Source organism: Lolium perenne, chromosome 6 (genome assembly GCF_019359855.2).
Source record: "Lolium perenne isolate Kyuss_39 chromosome 6, Kyuss_2.0, whole genome shotgun sequence".
Lineage (NCBI taxonomy): Eukaryota > Viridiplantae > Streptophyta > Magnoliopsida > Poales > Poaceae > Lolium > Lolium perenne.
Window position 1 is genome coordinate 171,745,616 of NC_067249.2, and position 19,539 is coordinate 171,765,154.

The following is a 19,539-nucleotide window of genomic DNA, read 5'->3' on the forward strand; positions in this document are numbered from 1 at the left end:
TTGTAGAGAATTTCAAGCCGAACAATTTCACTGATCCCTCCAACGTCTTCACCGCCATCTCCATCACCAACTCCTCATTGTATTCAGTGATCTATCCTCTCACAAACCTCTGTACCGCCCTATGTAAACATGGTGTTTGATGCTATAAGTTATAATCCTATGATCTATGTCATGTTGCCATAGTTTATTTGTTCTTTGATTGATTGGTTGTTTCTCTTTGGTTCATTAGAGTTGTATGTTGATATGTTACCATTCTTGGTGCCCATTATATTTGTGCGCACATGGATCAAGCACCATAGGGTTGGTAGTACTTGTATACTAGAAGGGGGAAGTTCTGCCGGAGTGACAGAAACCTAAGGACGCGAACCGGATAGTTGCATGTATGGGAGTAAGAGGACCATTTACTTAAGGCTATGGTTGGGGAAACCTTAATGCTTGCTAGTATTTACAAATGTTTGCTAGCAAGCCAATCATATAGTACTTGTAATCCCGGAGGGAGAGCATGTATATTTAGCCTCTCCTACATAGAAAGCTGCATCGAAGACATTGAACCCAAGATCTTCACTAATTGATCTTGGACAAAGCCACCACTATTACCACCGCCTTTCCACACTCATGGTACTGTTAGTTTAGTTTGTTTTATTGCTGCAGCACTAACATTTATTATGTGTATTTTATTGTTCTGCAAAGTCACCTCTCATACCCGTTATCGCTCTAGTTTTATTTCCTAGATATTGCAAATGCTTAGTGTGCGTAGAGTTGTATCAGTGGTTGATAGATCTTGAGAGAATGTTTATCCTACCTTTAGCTCCTCGTTGGGTTCGACACTCTTACTTATCGAAAAGGCTACACACGATCCCCTATACTTGTGGGACATCAAGACCTTTTCTGGCGCCGTTGCCGGGGAGCCATAGCGTAGGTGAATATTTTCGTGTGCACTTGTTTGCTTTATCTCTAAGTAGTTTTACTTCCTGTACCTAGTTGTTCTCTATCTCTTGTATGGATAGGCAATGCGAATTACAAAAAAATTAGTTGTACTTCTTATGTAAAAAAATGTTTTCAGAAAAGAAAAGTGATTGGAAAGATGAGTAATGGTGAAGTGGGGGTCGATCTTGAACACTTGTGTTCATGCCTGCGAAACCAAAACAATTCTTTCCATGGAAGCTTTTCATTAAAAACTTGTAAATACTGTATATAATGTATATAGTGTACATATCCCGCTGTAAATAGAATGTATAGATAACCCCTAGTTTGTTATGCAAGTTTGTCACTATGTTGCCTAGAAAACAGATTTCCTGTGCTCCACTGTAGAAAATTTTAAAAATCACCAGAACGTGACCTTGATCTGAAATTTCTTGAGTGCATAGTAGTGCTTGCTATCTAACTTTCGTTAGTTCTGACTTTTCTGATTTGAGGTACGTAGACATATCTAATAATTCAATCTTTACGGACTGATTCTGTTGAGACAGATTTCCTGTGCTGTGCTGCAAAAATTCGTGAAAAATCTCGGTATGGCATTTTGATCTGAAATTTTTTTGCGCATAGACCTGAGGTTATGGTCTGTCTTTCATTAATCATGAGTTTTTCGATTTGAGCTACGTAACTATCTCATTGAGTGACATCTTTACAGAGTGTTCATTTTTGACAGATTTCTATTCTCTTTGTTTAAATATTGTACTTAGGATTCAAAAGTTTCCTTCGTTTTCGACGTACGATTGAAATAATAAGAAACCTCAGTATTACAATGGCTAAATATTTGATAGATTTTATAGAAATTATGGATACTTGAACACTTATGGATTTTATTTAATGAGTACTAACCTACTAATGAGTTTTGTGAAGCTTTATGTGGATGCAGTTTTTAAGTTCCAATCAATATGGTGATATGAGATGAGCAAGAGGATGCAAGAGCTTAAGCTTGGGGATGTGTGGATGGATCCCAAGAGAATATTCAAGAAGATGCAAATACCTAAGCTTGGGGATGCCCAAGGCATTCCCCTATTCATCAACCAACATGAGGTTGTCTCCTTCAAACTCAATATTACCCATCCACATGTAAGCATTGTATATAGTTGCTTTTATTATCTTTGGTTTTATCCTATTTAGTTTTATTAGGTTCTTTATTTGGTTCTTGTTTCTTTGTCAGTTTCACTTATAATTGGAAAACAACAACAAAAAAAAGGGGTTTGAGAGCTCCATCAAATAATCATGCCCATCTTAAATGGCTATAAAGAAAGAGCTTTATGGGAGACAACCCAATATGTTTATATTTCTGTTATTTACTGCTTTCTTGAGTCTTGGAAGTCATTACTACTGTAATGACCTCTCCTTACCATGTTTGTTTTGTTTTTGTGCCAAGAATTGCCTCTGATGGTAAGAAAGTGGTATTTGGGAGATTTGCAATCTTGTTTACTGTTTCTGGTTCGTCACGAGAAAAATCGCCAAAAATCACCAGAACGTAAGTTTGAGCTCCCAATTTACGAGCATCTTCCCCAGGTATTTATCTAACTTTCATTAGTTCAGAGTTTTTCGAGTTACACAGCGTAACTAATTTTCAAAAATCATTTATTACGAACTGTTCTGTTTTGACAGATTCTTGCACTGTTTTGCATTTGCATCTTTTTGCCCACCTTTTTGAGTTCTCTTGATCAAAGAACCTTATTGAAGTTGTGCTACAGTAGCTAATGCTTATTAAAATGCTTTTCATATGTCATACTGAACTTTGTATATTTGATTAATATTATCATTGCACTAACGCTGCTAATGAGATTTGTGATGAGTTTGGTATGAAGGAAGTTTTCAAGTGTAGGAAAGAAGAATGATGAGATGAGATGAAGAATGGACAAAAGTTCAAGCTTGGAGATTCCCATGTCACCCCAAGATATATTCAAGAAGTACAAGCGTCAAAGCTTGGGGATGCCCAAGGCATCCCCTTCTTCATCAATTAAAAATATCAGGTCATGTTTATGTTCACTATATTTTTATTGCTTCATATACTATGTGTTATTCTTGGAGCGTCTTTATTTTCTGTTGTGTATTTTATTTTCAATAAAGTGGGCACCATCATACCATGTTTGTTTGGGAGAGAGACACGCTCCGTTTTAATTGTATGAACGCTCTAGTTTTCACTCTTATTGTTCAACGAGCGTTTTATTTTTGCTAGTACTGCGTTTAGCTCTGGTTTTTCACTCCTATTTTGTTCAGAGCTTGCTAGTATGCTTCAGTTATATATGATTAGCTCTCTGATCTTTAATGAATATTATAAATGAGAGTTGTTTCAAATAAGTTGATTGGTGTTGGATACGAGTAAAAAGGTTTCATATTAATAGTGATGCAAATGGAAGTCTCCTCGGATGTTTCAATTGGGTTGAATTGATCATTTAGTTTAGACTTTTAATATCACCATATGCTTTAATTAATAAGTTTTGTCGCTATGCATGATTATGACCATTATTTCTCTCTTAGTTGGTCGCTATCTTTCTTTTTGCTAGCCTTCATTCTGTACTGAGTATGATCTCTACTCGTGCATCCAACCACCAAAAACCAAAATATGCCAAAAGTGTCCACCATACCTACTTATATGTGGTATTTCACCGCCACTCCAAGTAAATTTACATGTGCTACCTTTAAAACCTTCAAAATATTTCCTTGTTTTTGCAATACATAGCTCATGGGAAAGTAGCCTAAAAAATATTGTGGTGAGGAATATGTCACTTATGTATCTTAGTTCTTATAAGATGCTTGTTGTGTGGCAACCATGCTGACATGGGGACACCATCATCATATTTTTGATAAATATCATGTGAGTTACTATGCATGTCCGTCTTGTCTGAAGTAAAGGAGATAACCATGATAAAAGGTTAGAGTATGCATATTGTTAGAGAAGAACATTGGGCCGCTAACCAAAGCCATGTTTACATGGTGGAAGTTTCAGCATGGACATTAAAACCTCAAAAATCTCTTATGAGAAATTTATGTTGCCAAAAGCTTTAAGCTTAAAGAGGAGTCCATTTGTCTGTTGTCCATGTTGTCCCGGTATGGATGTCTAAGTTGAGAATAATCAAAAGCGAGAAATCCAATGCGAACATTCTCCTTAGACCTTTGTACAGGTGGCATGGAGGTACCCCTTTGTGAAACTTGGTTGAAACATATGTAATGCGATGATAATCCATGGAAATCCGAGCTAATTAGGACAAGGTGCGGGCACTATTAGTATTCGATGCATGAGGCTTGCAAATTATAGGAAGTTTTATACATAACCTATATTACTTATTGCTACCGTTGACACAATTGCCTCTCTTAAAATTTTATATCTATATGTTTTCAAAATAAAATGCTCTAGCACATGTTCAGTCTCTGCTTCCCTCTGTGAAGGGCCATTCTTTTACTTTTATGTTGAGTCTTCATCTTCTAAGTTATATGCACCGTCTTATGAGAGCATAGTTGTCATTCTTAGTTCTATGTGCATGGTCCCAAAATTATTATTGATTGAATCATGAATGTGTTATTAATTGTTCTTAAATTATTTGTATCTAGTCATCCTTTGAACTTTGAAGGTGCATGTAACCTCAAAAATTATTCTTTTTATCACTTACCTACTCGAGGACGAGCAGGAGTTAATCTTGGGGATGTTGATATGTCGCAAACGTATCTATAATTTTTGATGTTCCATGCTTGTTTTACACCAATTACTATATGTTTTAAGGGACTAACCTATTAATAGTTGCAAAAGTGCACAAATCTTGGTTTCAACTTTGTTGTGCAGGAAATAGGAAAATATGGAAGGAAATAGCTCATTACGGTGAAATCTGGAATTTCCCGGAATCTATCCCTGCTGAACACTTTTCAAAGATCGCTTCGAAACTCCATCAAAACGACGTCCAATGGAAAATTTATAAACTACAAAGTTGTAGAGAATTTCAAGCCAAACAATTTCGCTGAGCCCTCCAACGTCTTCACCGCCATCTCCATCACCAACTCCTCATTGTATTCAGTGGTCTATCCTCTCACAAACCTCTGTACCGCCCTATGTAAACATGATGTTTGATGCTATAAGTTATAATCCTATGATCTATGTCATGTTGCCATAGTTTATTTGTTCTTTGATTGATTGGTTGTTTCTCTTTGGTTCATTAGAGTTGTATGTTGATATGTTACCGTTCTTGGTGCCCATTATATTTGTGCGCGCATGGATCAAGCACCATAGGGTTGGTAGTACTTGTAAACTAGAAGGGGGGAGTTCTGCCAGAGTGACAGAAACCTAAGGACGCGAACCAGATAGTTGCATGTATGGGAGTAAGAGGACCATTTACTTAAGGCTATGGTTGGGGAAACCTTAATGCTTGCTAGTATTTACGAATGTTTGCTAGCAAGCCAATCATATAGTACTTGTAATCCCGGAGGGAGAGCATGTATATTTAGCCTCTCCTACATAGAAAGCTGCATCGAAGACATTGAACCCAAGATCTTCACTAATTGATCTTGGAAAAAGCCACCACTATTACCACCGCCTTTCCACACTCATGGTACTGTTAGTTTAGTTTGTTTTATTGCTGCAGCACTAACATTTTATTCCGTGTATTTTATTGTTCTGCAAAGTCACCTCTCATACCCGTTATCGCTCTAGTTTTATTTCCTAGATATTGCAAACGCTTAGTGTGCGTAGAGTTGTATCAGTGGTTGATAGATCTTGAGAGAATGTTTATCCTACCTTTAGCTCCTCGTTGGGTTCGACACACTTACTTATCGAAAAGGCTACACACGATCCCCTATACTTGTGGGACATCAGGCGGCGCGCCCCCCCCCCCCCCCCCTCTTGGCCGCGCCGCAAGGTGGTGTGGGGCCACTGATGTCTACGGGAGCTTCTATTCTTGTAGACAGTGTTGGGCCTCCAAGAGCAGAGGTTTGTAGAACAGCAGCAAGTTTCCCTTAAGTGGATCACCCAAGGTTTATCGATCTCAGGGAGGAAGAGGTCAAAGATATCCCTCTCATGCAACCCTGCAACCACAAAGCAAGAAGTCTCTTGTGTCCCCAACACACCTAATAGGTGCACTAGTTCGGCGAAGAGATAGTGAAATACAGGTGGTATGAATATATATGAGCAGTAGTAACGGCACCAGAAAAGTGCTTGCTGGCGTGTAGTTGATGGTGGTAATATTGCAGGCAGTAGAAACACAGTAAAACAGTAAACAAGCAGCGATAGCAGTATTTAGGAACAAGGCCTAGGGATCATACTTTCACTAGTGGACACTCTCAACATTGATCACATAACAGAATAAATATATAAATGCTAGACTCTACACTCTCTTGTTGGATGATGAACACCACTAACTGTGTAGGATTACACGAACCCTCAATGCCGGAGTTAACAAGCTCCACAATATTCGATGTTCATATTTAAATAACCTTAGAGTGCATGACAGATCAACATAACCAAACCAAGTACTAACATAGCATGCACACTTTCACCTTCACGCTACGAAAGGAGGCATAGATCACATCAATACCATCATAGCAATAGTTAACTTCATAATCTACAAGAGATCACAATCATAGCCTACGCCAAGTACTAACACGATGCACACACTATCACCATTACACCGTGCAGGAGGAATAAACTACTTTAATAACATCACTAGAGTAGCACACAGATGAATTGTGATACAAAACACATTGCAATCATAAAGGGATATAAATAAGCACTTCACTATGCTCTTCATAACAGTGAATAAGTATTCTGTAAAATATAGCCTAAGAGACCCACACGGTGCACACACTGTCACCTTTACACACGTGGGACAAGGAGTCTCCGGAGATCACATAAGTAAAATCCACTTGACTAGCATAATGACATCTAGATTACAAGCATCATCATATGAATCTCAATCATGTAAGGCAGCTCATGAGATTATTGTATTGAAGTACATAGGAGAGAGATGAACCACATAGCTACCGGTACAGCCCCGAGCCTCGATGGAGAACTACTCCCTCCTCATGGGAGACAGCAGCGGTGATGAAGATGGCGGTGGTGTCGATGGAGAAGCCTTTCGGGGGCACTTCCCTGTCCCGGCGGCGTGCCGGAACAGAGACTCCTGTCCCCCAGATCTTGGCTTCGCGATGGCGGCGGCTCTGGAAGGTTTCTCGTACCGTGGCTTTTCCGTATCGAGGTTTTAGGTCGAGGACCCTTAAATAGGCGAAGAGGCGGCGTCAGAGGGTCAAAGAGGCGGTGAGATGATAGGGCGGCGCGGCCAGGGCCTGGGCCGCGCCGGCCTACCTCCTGGGACCACCAGGGCTCCCCTCTGGCGACTCTCGGGTGTTCTGGAAGCTTCGTGGAAAAATAGGATGCTGGGCGTTGATTTCATCCGATTCCGAGAATATTTCCTTACTAGGATTTCTGAAACCAAAAACAGCAGAAAACAGGAACTAGCCCTTCGGCATCTCGTCAATAGGTTAGTTCCGGAAAATGCATAAATATGACATAAAGTATGCATAAAACATGTAGATATCATCAATAATGTGGCATGGAACATAAGAAATTATCGATACGTCGGAGACGTATCAGCATCCCCAAGCTTAGTTTCTGCTCGTCCCGAGCAGGTAAACGATAACAAAGATAATTTCTGGAGTGACATGCCATCATAACTTTGATCATGCTATTGTAAGCACATGTAATGAATGCAGCGATCCAAACAATGGTAAATGACATGAGTAAACAAATGAATCATATAGCAAAGACTTTTCATGAATAGTACTTCAAGACAAGCATCAATAAGTCTTGCATAAGAGTTAACTCATAAAGCAATAATTCAAAGTAGAGGCATTGAAGCAACACAAAGGAAGATTAAGTTTCAGCGGTTGTTTTCAACTTGTAACATGTATATCTCATGGATATTGTCAACATAGAGTAATATAACAAATGCAATATGCAAGTATGTAGGAATCAATGCACAGTTCACACAAGTGTTTGCTTCTTGAGATGGAGAGAAATAGGTGAACTGACTGAACATAAAAGTAAAAGAATGGCCCTTCGCAGAGGGAAGCATTGATTGCTGTATTTGTGCTAGAGCTTTGATTTTGAAAACATATAGAGAGCATAAAAGTAAAATTTTGAGAGGTGTTTGTTGTTGTCAACGAATGGTAGCGGGTACTCTAACCCCCTTGCCAGACAAACCTTCAAAGAGCGGCTCCCATTTTATTTTATTTTTGGTGTGGCACTCCTTCCAACCTTTCTTTCACAAACCATGGCTAACCGAATCCTCGGGTGCCTGCCAACAATCTCATACCATGAAGGAGTGCCTTTTTATTTTAGTTTTATTATGATGACACTCCTCCCCACCTTTGCTTTCTCAAGCCATGGCTAACCGAATCCTTCGGGTGCCGTCCAACAATCACATACCATGGAGGAGTGTCTATTTTTTTGTTAATTAATTTGGGACTGGGAATCCCATTGCCAGCTCTTTTTGCAAAATTATTGGATAAGCGGATGAAGCCACTAGTCCATTGGTGAAAGTTGCCCAACAAGATTGAAAGATAAACACCACATACTTCCTCATGAGCTATAAAACATTGACACAAATCAGAGGTGATAAATTTTGAATTGTTTAAAGGTAGCACTCAAGCAATTTACTTTGGAATGGCGGAGAAATACCATGTAGTAGGTAGGTATGGTGGACACAAATGGCATAGTGGTTGGCTCAAGGATTTTGGATGCATGAGAAGTATTCCCTCTCGATACAAGGTTTAGGCTAGCAAGGCTATTTGAAACAAACACAAGGATGAAGCGGTGCAGCAAAACTTACATAAAAGACATATTGTAAACATTATAAGACTCTACACCGTCTTCCTTGTTGTTCAAACTCAATACTAGAAATTATCTAGACCTTAGAGAGACCAAATATGCAAACCAAATTTTAGCATGCTCTATGTATTTCTTCATTAATGGGTGCAAAGTATATGATGCAAGAGCTTAAAACATGAGCACAACAATTGCCAGGTATCACATTATCCAAGACATTTTAGCAAATTACTACATGTAGCATTTTCCAATTCCAACCATATAACAATTTAACGAAGAAGAAACTTTTGCCATGAATATTATGAGTAAAGCCTAAGGACATATTTGTCCATATGCAACAGCAGAGCGTGTCTCTCTCCCACACAAAGAATGCTAGGATCCATTTTATTCAAACAAAACAAAAACAAAAACAAACCGATGCTCCAAGCAAAGTACATAAGATGTGGCGGAATAAAAATATAGTTTCAGGGGAGGAACCTGATAATGTTGTCGATGAAGAAGGGGATGCCTTGGGCATCCCCAAGCTTATACGCTTGAGTCTTCTTGATATATGCAGGGGTGAACCACCGGGGCATCCCCAAGCTTAGAGCTTTCACTCTTCTTGATCACATTGTATCATCCTCCTCTCTTGACCCTTGAAAACTTCCTCCACACCAAACTCAAAACAACTCATTAGAGGGTTAGTGCATAATCAAAATTTACATGTTCAGAGGTGACACATTCATTCTTAACACTTCTGGACATTGCCCAAAGCTACTGGAAGTTAATGGAACAAAGAAATTCATCCAACATAGCAAAAGAAGCAATGCGAAATAAAAGGCAGAATCTGTCAAAACAGAACAGTCCGTAAAGACGAATTTTATTGAGGTACCAGACTTGCTCAAATGAAAATTCTCAAATTGAATGAAAGTTGCGTACATATCTGAGGATCACTCACGTAAATTGGCATAATTTTCTGAGTTACCTACAGAGAATTTTGCCCAGATTCGTGACAGCAAAGAAATCTGTTTCTGCGCAGTAATCCAAATCTAGTATGAACCTTACTATCAACGACTTTACTTGGCACAACAATGCACAAAACTAAGATAAGGAGAGGTTGCTACAGTAGTAAACAACTTCCAAGACACAAATATAAAACAAAGTACTGTAGCAAAATAACACATGGGTTATCTCCCAAGAAGTTCTTTCTTTATAGCCATTAAGATGGGTCAGCAGTTTTAATGATGCACTCGCAAGAAATAGTATTTGAAGCAAAAAAGAGCATCAAGAGGCAAATTCAAAACACATTTAAGTCTAACATGATTCCTATGCATAGGAATCTTGTAAATGAACAAGTTCAAGAAGCATAATGCAAAAAGCATAGAAAGATAAAACAACTGTAGCTTCAAAAATTTCAGCACATAGAGAGGTGTTTTAGTGACACGAAAATTTCTACAACCATATTTTCCTCTCTCATAATAATGTCCAGTAGCATCATGAGCAAACTCAACAATATAACTATCACATAAAGCATTCTTATCATGAGTCTCATGCATAAAATTATTACTACTCCCAACATAAGCATAGTCAATTTTATTAGTAATAGCGGGAGCAAATTCAACAAAGTAGCTATCAAATATAGGAGGCATATTGTAATCATAATCAAATTTATCCTCCATAACAGGTGGTACCAAAAGACTACTATCATTATAATCATCATAAATAGGAGGCAAAGTATCATCAAAGAAATTTTTCTCCTCAATGCTTGGGGGACTAAAAAGATCATGCTCATCAAAGCCAGCTTCCCCAAGCTTAGAATTTTCCATAGCATTAGCAACAATAGTGTTCAAAGCATTCATATTAATAACATTCCCATTAGCATGCATATAAAGTTCCATTGGTTTTTTAATTTTCGGATCAAACCATCCATGTCTTAAATCAGGAAATAGAATAAGAAGCTCATTGTTGTCCATTATGCCTTACTAGTGTAAACAAGAAACAAAAAGATGCAATTGCAGGATCTAAAGGAAATAGCTTCGAGCACACACACAATGCCGCCAGAAAAGTACTGTTACCTGGAACCGGAATATGAGTGCCTTTTACCTTTCCTCCCCGGCAACGGCGCCAGAAAAGTGCTTGATGTCTACGGGAGCTTCTATTCTTGTAGACAGTGTTGGGCCTCCAAGAGCAGAGGTTTGTAGAACAGCAACAAGTTTCCCTTAAGTGGATCACCCAAGGTTTATCGATCTCAGGGAGGAAGAGGTCAAAGATATCCCTCTCATGCAACCCTGCAACCACAAAGCAAGAAGTCTCTTGTATCCCCAACACACCTAATAGGTGCACTAGTTCGGCGAAGAGATAGTGAAATACAGGTGGTATGAATATATATGAGCAGTAGTAACGGCACCAGAAAAGTGCTTGCTGGCGTGTAGTTGATGGTGGTAATATTGCAGGCAGTAGAAACACAGTAAAACAGTAAACAAGCAGCGATAGCAGTATTTAGGAACAAGGCCTAGGGATCATACTTTCACTAGTGGACACTCTCAACATTGATCACATAACAGAATAAATAGATAAATGCTAGACTCTACACTCTCTTGTTGGATGATGAACACCACTAACTGTGTAGGATTACACGAACCCTCAATGCCGGAGTTAACAAGCTCCACAATATTCGATGTTCATATTTAAATAACCTTAGAGTGCATGACAGATCAACATAACCAAACCAAGTACTAACATAGCATGCACACTGTCACCTTCACGCTACGAAAGGAGGCATAGATCACATCAATACCATCATAGCAATAGTTAACTTCATAATCTACAAGAGATCACAATCATAGCCTACGCCAAATACTAACACGATGCACACACTATCACCATTACACCGTGCAGGAGGAATAAACTACTTTAATAACATCACTAGAGTAGCACACAGATGAATTGTGATACAAAACACATTGCAATCATAAAGGGATATAAATAAGCACTTCACTATGCTCTTCATAACAGTGAATAAGTATTCTGTGAAATATAGCCTAAGAGACCCACACGGTGCACACACTGTCACCTTTACACACGTGGGACAAGGAGTCTCCGGAGATCACATAAGTAAAATCCACTTGACTAGCATAATGACATCTAGATTACAAGCATCATCATATGAATCTCAATCATGTAAGGCAGCTCATGAGATTATTGTATTGAAGTACATAGGAGAGAGATGAACCACATAGCTACCGGTACAGCCCCGAGCCTCGATGGAGAAATACTCCCTCCTCATGGGAGACAGCAGCGGTGATGAAGATGGCGGTGGTGTCGATGGAGAAGCCTTCCGGGGGCACTTCCCCGTCCCGGCGGCGTGCCGGAACAGAGACTCCTGTCCCCCAGATCTTGGCTTCGCGATGGCGGCGGCTCTGGAAGGTTTCTCGTACCGTGGCTTTTCCGTATCGAGGTTTTAGGTCGAGGACCCTTAAATAGGCGAAGAGGCGGCGTCAGAGGGTCGAAGAGGCGGTGAGATGATAGGGCGGCGCGGCCAGGGCCTGGGCCGCGCCGGCCTACCTCCTGGGCCCACCAGGGCTCCCCTCTGGCGACTCTCGGGTGTTCTAGAAGCTTCGTGGAAAAATAGGATGCTGGGCGTTGATTTCATCCGATTCCGAGAATATTTCCTTACTAGGATTTCTGAAACCAAAAACAGCAGAAAACAGGAACTGGCCCTTCGGCATCTCGTCAATAGGTTAGTTCCGAAAAATGCATAAATATGACATAAAGTATGCATAAAACATGTAGATATCATCAATAATGTGGCATGGAACATAAGAAATTATCGATACGTCGGAGACGTATCAGCCACCTCGGCTCCTCTTCGTCTCCTCTTCGGACTTCTGGAAGGCTCCGTGGAAAATAAGATGATACGGGGCAACCTTCGGTCTTCACCGCATCCTGTGCTTCATCGCCAAGACGGCACGCTAAGGTGAATCTTCTCCTTTACGCGTGCCTCGAATCGCCTATTTGGGACGATATACTACTTCATACCCCGTCATATCTTGATGATAGGAACTCGACGACAAGTACGGGGAGAAGAGAGGATGCCATGGAGACCCGAGGACGCAAGGCCGATGTCACGGAAGCATGGAAGAGAAGGAGAAAGAGGAGCTGGACGCTCCAGGCCGGAACTTCCGCCCGACACAGCCGGAACTTCCGCCCAGATTCCATCCAAGACTGAAGATGCCCATGCTGAAGAGCTGCGGCCGGAACTTCCGCCCCTGATGTGGCCGGAACTTCCGCCCAGGACCGGAACTTCCGCCCAGGACGGCCGGAACTTCCGCCCCATCGAACCTCAGCCAGATCTCAGCCCCCTTTGGCTTGTAACTTACCCCTTCATCCCCTTGCCTATAAATAGACACCTACCCCCACCTTCATGAGGGAGAGATGATGTTTAGATGAATTGGCTTATGCCTCTATTACCCCTTTGTGGATTTGGGAAACCCCCACCTTAGATTAATTTCTATTGTACCACCCGGGCTCCTTATCGAATCCTATTGTATCTCTTTGGTGACTTCTACCAATCTTGATCTTTTGCTTGCACTTCTACCTATTTGGTCCTTTGCTTGCACTTCTATCGATTTTGGTATTTTCATCCTTCTAGATTCATAGGATCTTCGATTCGTCGATCTTTTTGCGGGACTTCTACCGAAAGGTCTTTTCCTTGCAACTTCTATCGAGTTGGTGGTTCGGGCCAACGAGAACAAACCGATTGTGTTGTGTGCGTGTGTTTGTATCGAGTTCTTCGCGTTCATCCACTTCCCCGCGAATCCCCTTCCGCAATCACACTCACCCGGGTCAAACCGTGAAGATTGGGCACACCCTCGGGCTTAGCCCGCATCATATGGCATCAGAGCAAAGGTTGCCACGGATTTGACCCTCCCCACCAATTTCGCCCAAAAATTTCCCCAAAAAAATTTCCCCAAAAAATAGCTCGAATTTGGATCTCAGGATTTGTTGCATTGTTTGTGGTTTTGGTCCACAGATCTGTTGTCTTTGGTGTTGATCTATCATCCCTCCAATTTTCACCGGCCAAATCCACCTATTCCCCTCGAAATCCATCAATTTCTGCCCCATTTTTCGCCCCGTGTTCGTGCTGTTCGTCGCACAGATCCAGATCTGAAAAATATCTGTATTTCCGGTACTACCGGCTGCGGCCACCGGAACTTCCGCTCGCGTCCAAATTTTTCCCATCTGGTTTCTTCTTCGCTGTGCCCCAGCACCAAACCACCGCGCTGCTGTTTCCGCCTGGCCCCGTTTCCCTTGGCCCACGCCCCGCTTTAGCACGCCGCTCGCATCGCTCCTCCTCGCTCTCGTTTGGCCCGTCCCCAGTTCCCTGGCCCAGCACCGCTCCCGCTTGGCCCGCACGTGCACCACGCCCACAGCGCCGCCGCTCGCCTCGAACCACGCGTGCACGCCGCCAGCATCGCCACGATCCACGCCTGCCCCCGTTTTCTCCTCGCCCACAGCACGCCCGCCCCGCGCTGCTCTCGCTCCTATCTGTGCGCAAGGCACCAGCCAGGCCGCTGCCACTTTGGCCCATACGCGCGCGCCAGCCCAAGCGATCGGCTAGTCAAGCCCACGCCACGCTGCCGCACCGCACGCATCGGACGCTCCGTCCAGGCCACCTGCCGCGCCAAGCGCCGCTCGCCAACGCGCCTCTGCCCTGCTACCGCCAGCTTCCGCGAAGCCTCCACACATCACGCCACCAGCGCAGCTGCCCGCCTCCACCTCGCATCGCGCGTCCACCGGCCGACCCCAGCTCGATCCCAATTTTTCAGCGCCAGACTCAGTCCACAGCAAAGTTCCCAGAAAAAATTCCCCACACCGGAACTTCCGGGTATTTCGAGCGGTACTTCTGGCCTGGCGAAACTTCCGCCCAACTTCCGCCCATGTTCCGGAATTGCACGTTTTGGCTCGCAGTAACCCCTGGTTTGGTGCTGTATATTTCCGGAACTTGGCCGAAACTTGACTGGAAGTTCTGCCCGGCGCAGTTTTTGACCCAAATTTTCACCAACTTTTGACCCCAACTTTGACCCAACTTTTGACAACTTTCCGGAGCCGTTTGACCTCAAATTTTGACCAGTTCGATCGCTCGTTTTGACCCAACTTTTCGGGCATTGACTTAATTTGCTCGGTTTCCGATTTGGAGTGCATTGGTTGTCTATTTCGCTTCCGCGCCTACACCAACACCGCGACGACACCTTTGGCACCCCGGATTCCGGCGCAACTTCGACACCATCATCGACACCACCACGATCATCGCAAGTTCATGTGCTTGACACCGCCTAACATCAATAGGTATAACTTGCCCCACCCCTTGTAGCCCCGTTTCTTTCTTTGTGTACCTATCCCATTGAGAGTGGCTTTCCGAGTGTTGCGAAGCATTGCACAAGTGTCACGACCGTGAGAGGGTGTCTGTGCGTTGTGTTGAGCAAAGCTCCGAAGCAAGCTCGGTGAGAAAGATACACAAAAGAAGAAAAAGTGTGAGATATACACAGAGAAAAAGAAAGCTTCTAAGCATAGAAAAAAAGTGAAAAAAAGAGAAAAGAAAAAGAAATAGAAAGAGAGTGTGTGTCCACCGATACAAAGGAGTGCAAAGCTTGTTAGCACTAGGAGAGAAAAGAGAAGAGTGGCATTTGTGCAAATCTAGTTGCTTCTCTCATATGCAACCAAGCTACGGTCTCTCTTGTGTTGGCGCGACACCGAGCTAATAGTCTTCGTTAGGACCATCTTGTTACTTGCTCACTTCCTTGGTCGCGCTAACCCCATTGTTCTTCCTTGTGTGTGTTTCCGTGTTTCCTTGACATAGATCACCGCTTTTGACATTTGACTTTGGATGTTACCCACATTTGACAATAGACATTTTCTTTGGTTCTTTTCGTTTGCTATCCACTTCCTCACCTACCACCATATAGAGTTCTTAGCCTTTTGCGTGTGCTCTGAGTGTGTGTGTGAGTACATATCGGTTATTCTCTAACTTGAACCATTTTCTCGATCTTGGTTTGCGAGTTTTGACCTTTTGGTAGTTCTCCTTCCACCATATATACACCAATCCTAGAGACTAACATGGATAGTGAGGATGAGCGTACGGAGGACGACATGGAGTACTATGAGGGTGATAGCTCCGCAAGCACCGAAGATATGGAGGACCATGTGGAGCTCGACACCGACAATAGCTCCGCATGCATTGGCGACGTGACCGACATCGAGCATCTCTACACCGACCATGACTCGCCAAGCATGGACAACATGGTGGACCACCACCCCGAGCTCAACTACAACATGGACGACATGGTGGAGCACTACCTCGACCATGACTACAACCACGCCGACATGGTGGAGCACTACCTCGACCACGACTACGACCACGCCGACATGGTGCAGCACTACCTCGACTACGACAACAACACCATGATGGAGCACCGCACCGAGCACTACCTCGACTATGACTACGACACCATGATGGAGCATAGCACCGAGCACTACCTCGAGCACGACATCGACACCATGGTGGAACCTAGCTTCAACTCCACCTTGAACAAGACCGGTGCCTACAAGTTCCCCATCTTGGCCAATGGAACTACATATGAAGATAGAGGACCTTCAAGACGGCGCAACCATGAGAGTGCTTATGCACATGATCATCTACGTCGAGCTCATCCTATGAAACACCAAGAGAGCCCCCTTCATGATCGCCATCGACACTCTCCTCCAAGCTCAAGAAGGCGCCACAAGCAAAGTGCCAAGCCACATGAACCATCATCTAGGCATGCCGAGGATCGTCATCAACACACGTCGCCTCATGATCGTCGCCGACCATCACCACCTCATGACCACCATTGACATGCATCACCACATGACCGTCGCCGACACAAGTCACCTCATGTTCGCCATCGACCAACACCTCCCAAGGATCTTCGACGACACCCCACAAGACATGGTGATGATGCAAGAAGACGAGAGCCTCGACATGAAGCGGCCAAGGCTACAAAGAACAACAACACCAACCATATGGTGTCCACAAAGCCTAGCGCCACCACCAAAATGGCATCTCCAAGACCGCCTACACATGAGAAGATCTCCAATGGTGCGAGACAAGATACTACATCAACAAGGAAGAGGGTGCCAAGTGCAAAGAAAGAGGAACCACATATCATGGTGCTTCCCCCTCCTACCGCCACCACCATAATGGCGCCTACAAGAAGCTTAAGCCCCAAGATGAAGACCGTGGAGTCTACACTTCAAGATGAAGGACGATCTTATAGGGATTCGTTGCATAGAAAACAAAAAATTTCCTACCGCGAGAACGCAATCCAAGCCAAGATGCAATCTAGAAGACGGGAGCAACGAGGGGATGATCAAGACTAACCCTTGAAGATTTCCAAAGCCTATAAGAGTAGGCTCTTATTGCTGCGGTAGACGATCACTTGCCGCTTGCAAAAGCGCGTAGAAGATCTTGATCACGGTGCCACGATCGGGCAGCACCTCCGTACTCGGTCACACGTTCGGTGTTGATGAAGACGACGTCCTTCTCCCCGTTCCAGCGGGCAGCGGAAGTAGTAGCTCCTCCTTGAATCCGGCAGCACGACGGCGTGGTGGCGGTGTCGATAGAGATCTCCGGCGGAGCTTCGCTAAGCGTATGCGGGAGATGTGGTGGAGGAGGGGTGCTAGGGTTTGGGAGAGGGGGCGCCGGCTAGGACAGCCTTGAGGGGTGCGGCCAACTCATGGCTTGGTGTGGCCGGCCAGCCCCTCCCCTCTCCTCTTTATATAGGTGGAAGCCCCAAGGATTAGGTCAAAGTCTCCGAATAAGACCCCAACATAAACCTTCCATATGACCAAACCTAGGGGGAGTGGGACTCCCCCCTTTCCTTGGTGGGGTGGCCGGCCACCATGGTGGGGAGTCCACTTGGGACTCCTCCTCCCTTAGTTTGGCCGGCCAAGGTGGGTGGAGTCCCTTTGGGACTCCACCTTCCATCCTTATTTCTTCCGGACTCTTCTAGAACCTTCCAGAGAAAATACCGGATCATTTTCAAACCTAGAAAATGACTTCCTATATATGAATCTTATTCTCCGGACCATTCCGGAACTCCTCGTGATGTCCGGGATCTCATCCGGGACTCCGAACAAATATTCGAACTCCATTCCATATTCAAGTTCTACCATTTCAACATCAAACCTTAAGTGTGTCACCCTACGGTTCGCGAACTATGCGGACATGGTTGAGTACTCACTCCGACCAATAACCAATAGCGGGATCTGGAGATCCATAATGGCTCCCACATATTCAACGATGACTTCAGTGATCGAATGAACCATTCACATACGATACCCATTCCCTTTGTCACGCGATATTTTACTTGTCCGAGGTTTGATCTTCGGTATTACTCTATACCTTGTTCAACCTCGTCTCCTGACAAGTACTCTTTACTCGTACCGTGATATGTGGTCTCTTATGAACTTATTCATATGCTTGCAAGACATTAGACGACATTTCACCGAGAGGGCCCAGAGTATATCTATCCGTCATCGGGATGGACAAATCCCACTGTTGATCCATATGCCTCAACTCATACTTTCCGGATACTTAATCCCACCTTTATAACCACCCATTTACGCAGTGGCGTTTGGTGTAATCAAAGTACCTTTCCGGCATAAGTGATTTACATGATCTCATGGTCATAAGGACTAGGTAACTATGTATCGAAAGCTTATAGCAAATAACTTAATGACGAGATCTTATGCTACGCTTAATTGGGTGTGTCCATTACATCATTCATACAATGATATAACCTTGTTATTAATAACATCCAATGTTCATGATTATGAAAATAATCATCCATTAATCAACAAGCTAGTTAAGAGGCATACTAGGGACTCTTTGTTGTTTACATATCACACATGTATCAATGTTTCGGTTAATACAATTATAGCATGATATATAAACATTTATCATAAACATAAAGATATATAATAACCACTTTTATTATTGCCTCTTGGGCATATCTCCTTCAATCTCCCACTTGCACTAGAGTCAATAATCTAGTTTACATTTGTAAAGATATAACACCTTGGCCTTCTGGTGCTTTATCATGTTTTGCTCACGGGAGAGGTTTTAGTCAACAGATCTGACACGGTCAGAAACGTATGTATTTTGTAATTCATTTGCATCTCAACGCATCACTCATTTCCAAATGAGTCGGCATTAAATATGTTTGGTCTTCTGGTGGAACCTTAATTCCGCGGTCTGAAATATGTCACTAATATTGTCACACACAATATAGCTTCAAAGTTCTGACTGCCGAACTACACCAAGTTCTCAAAGAACCTCTTGACTTAACATCCTTTGTCATTGTCAAAACAATGACATACTCTGCCTTCTTTTGTAGAATCCGTCACAATATTTAGAACTCTTCTAAATCTAGCATAGACAACTTCTAGCTCATTGTGCTACCTTTTAAACAACACTTAGTCTAATTTGAGATTTGAAATTTTATTTTCATATGTGACAAAACTAATATCGGTGCAACACCTTACAGCGATTTGTTTTGTCATTTCTCCATATAAAACTATATATATACTTGGTTCTTCTTAAGTACTCAAGAATATTCTTACTATTTTTCAGTGATCATCACATGAATCATTCTGGTACATGCTCATAACACTTTTAGAGCATAGGACATCTGATTGTGTACATATTATTCGTGATCTATAATCAC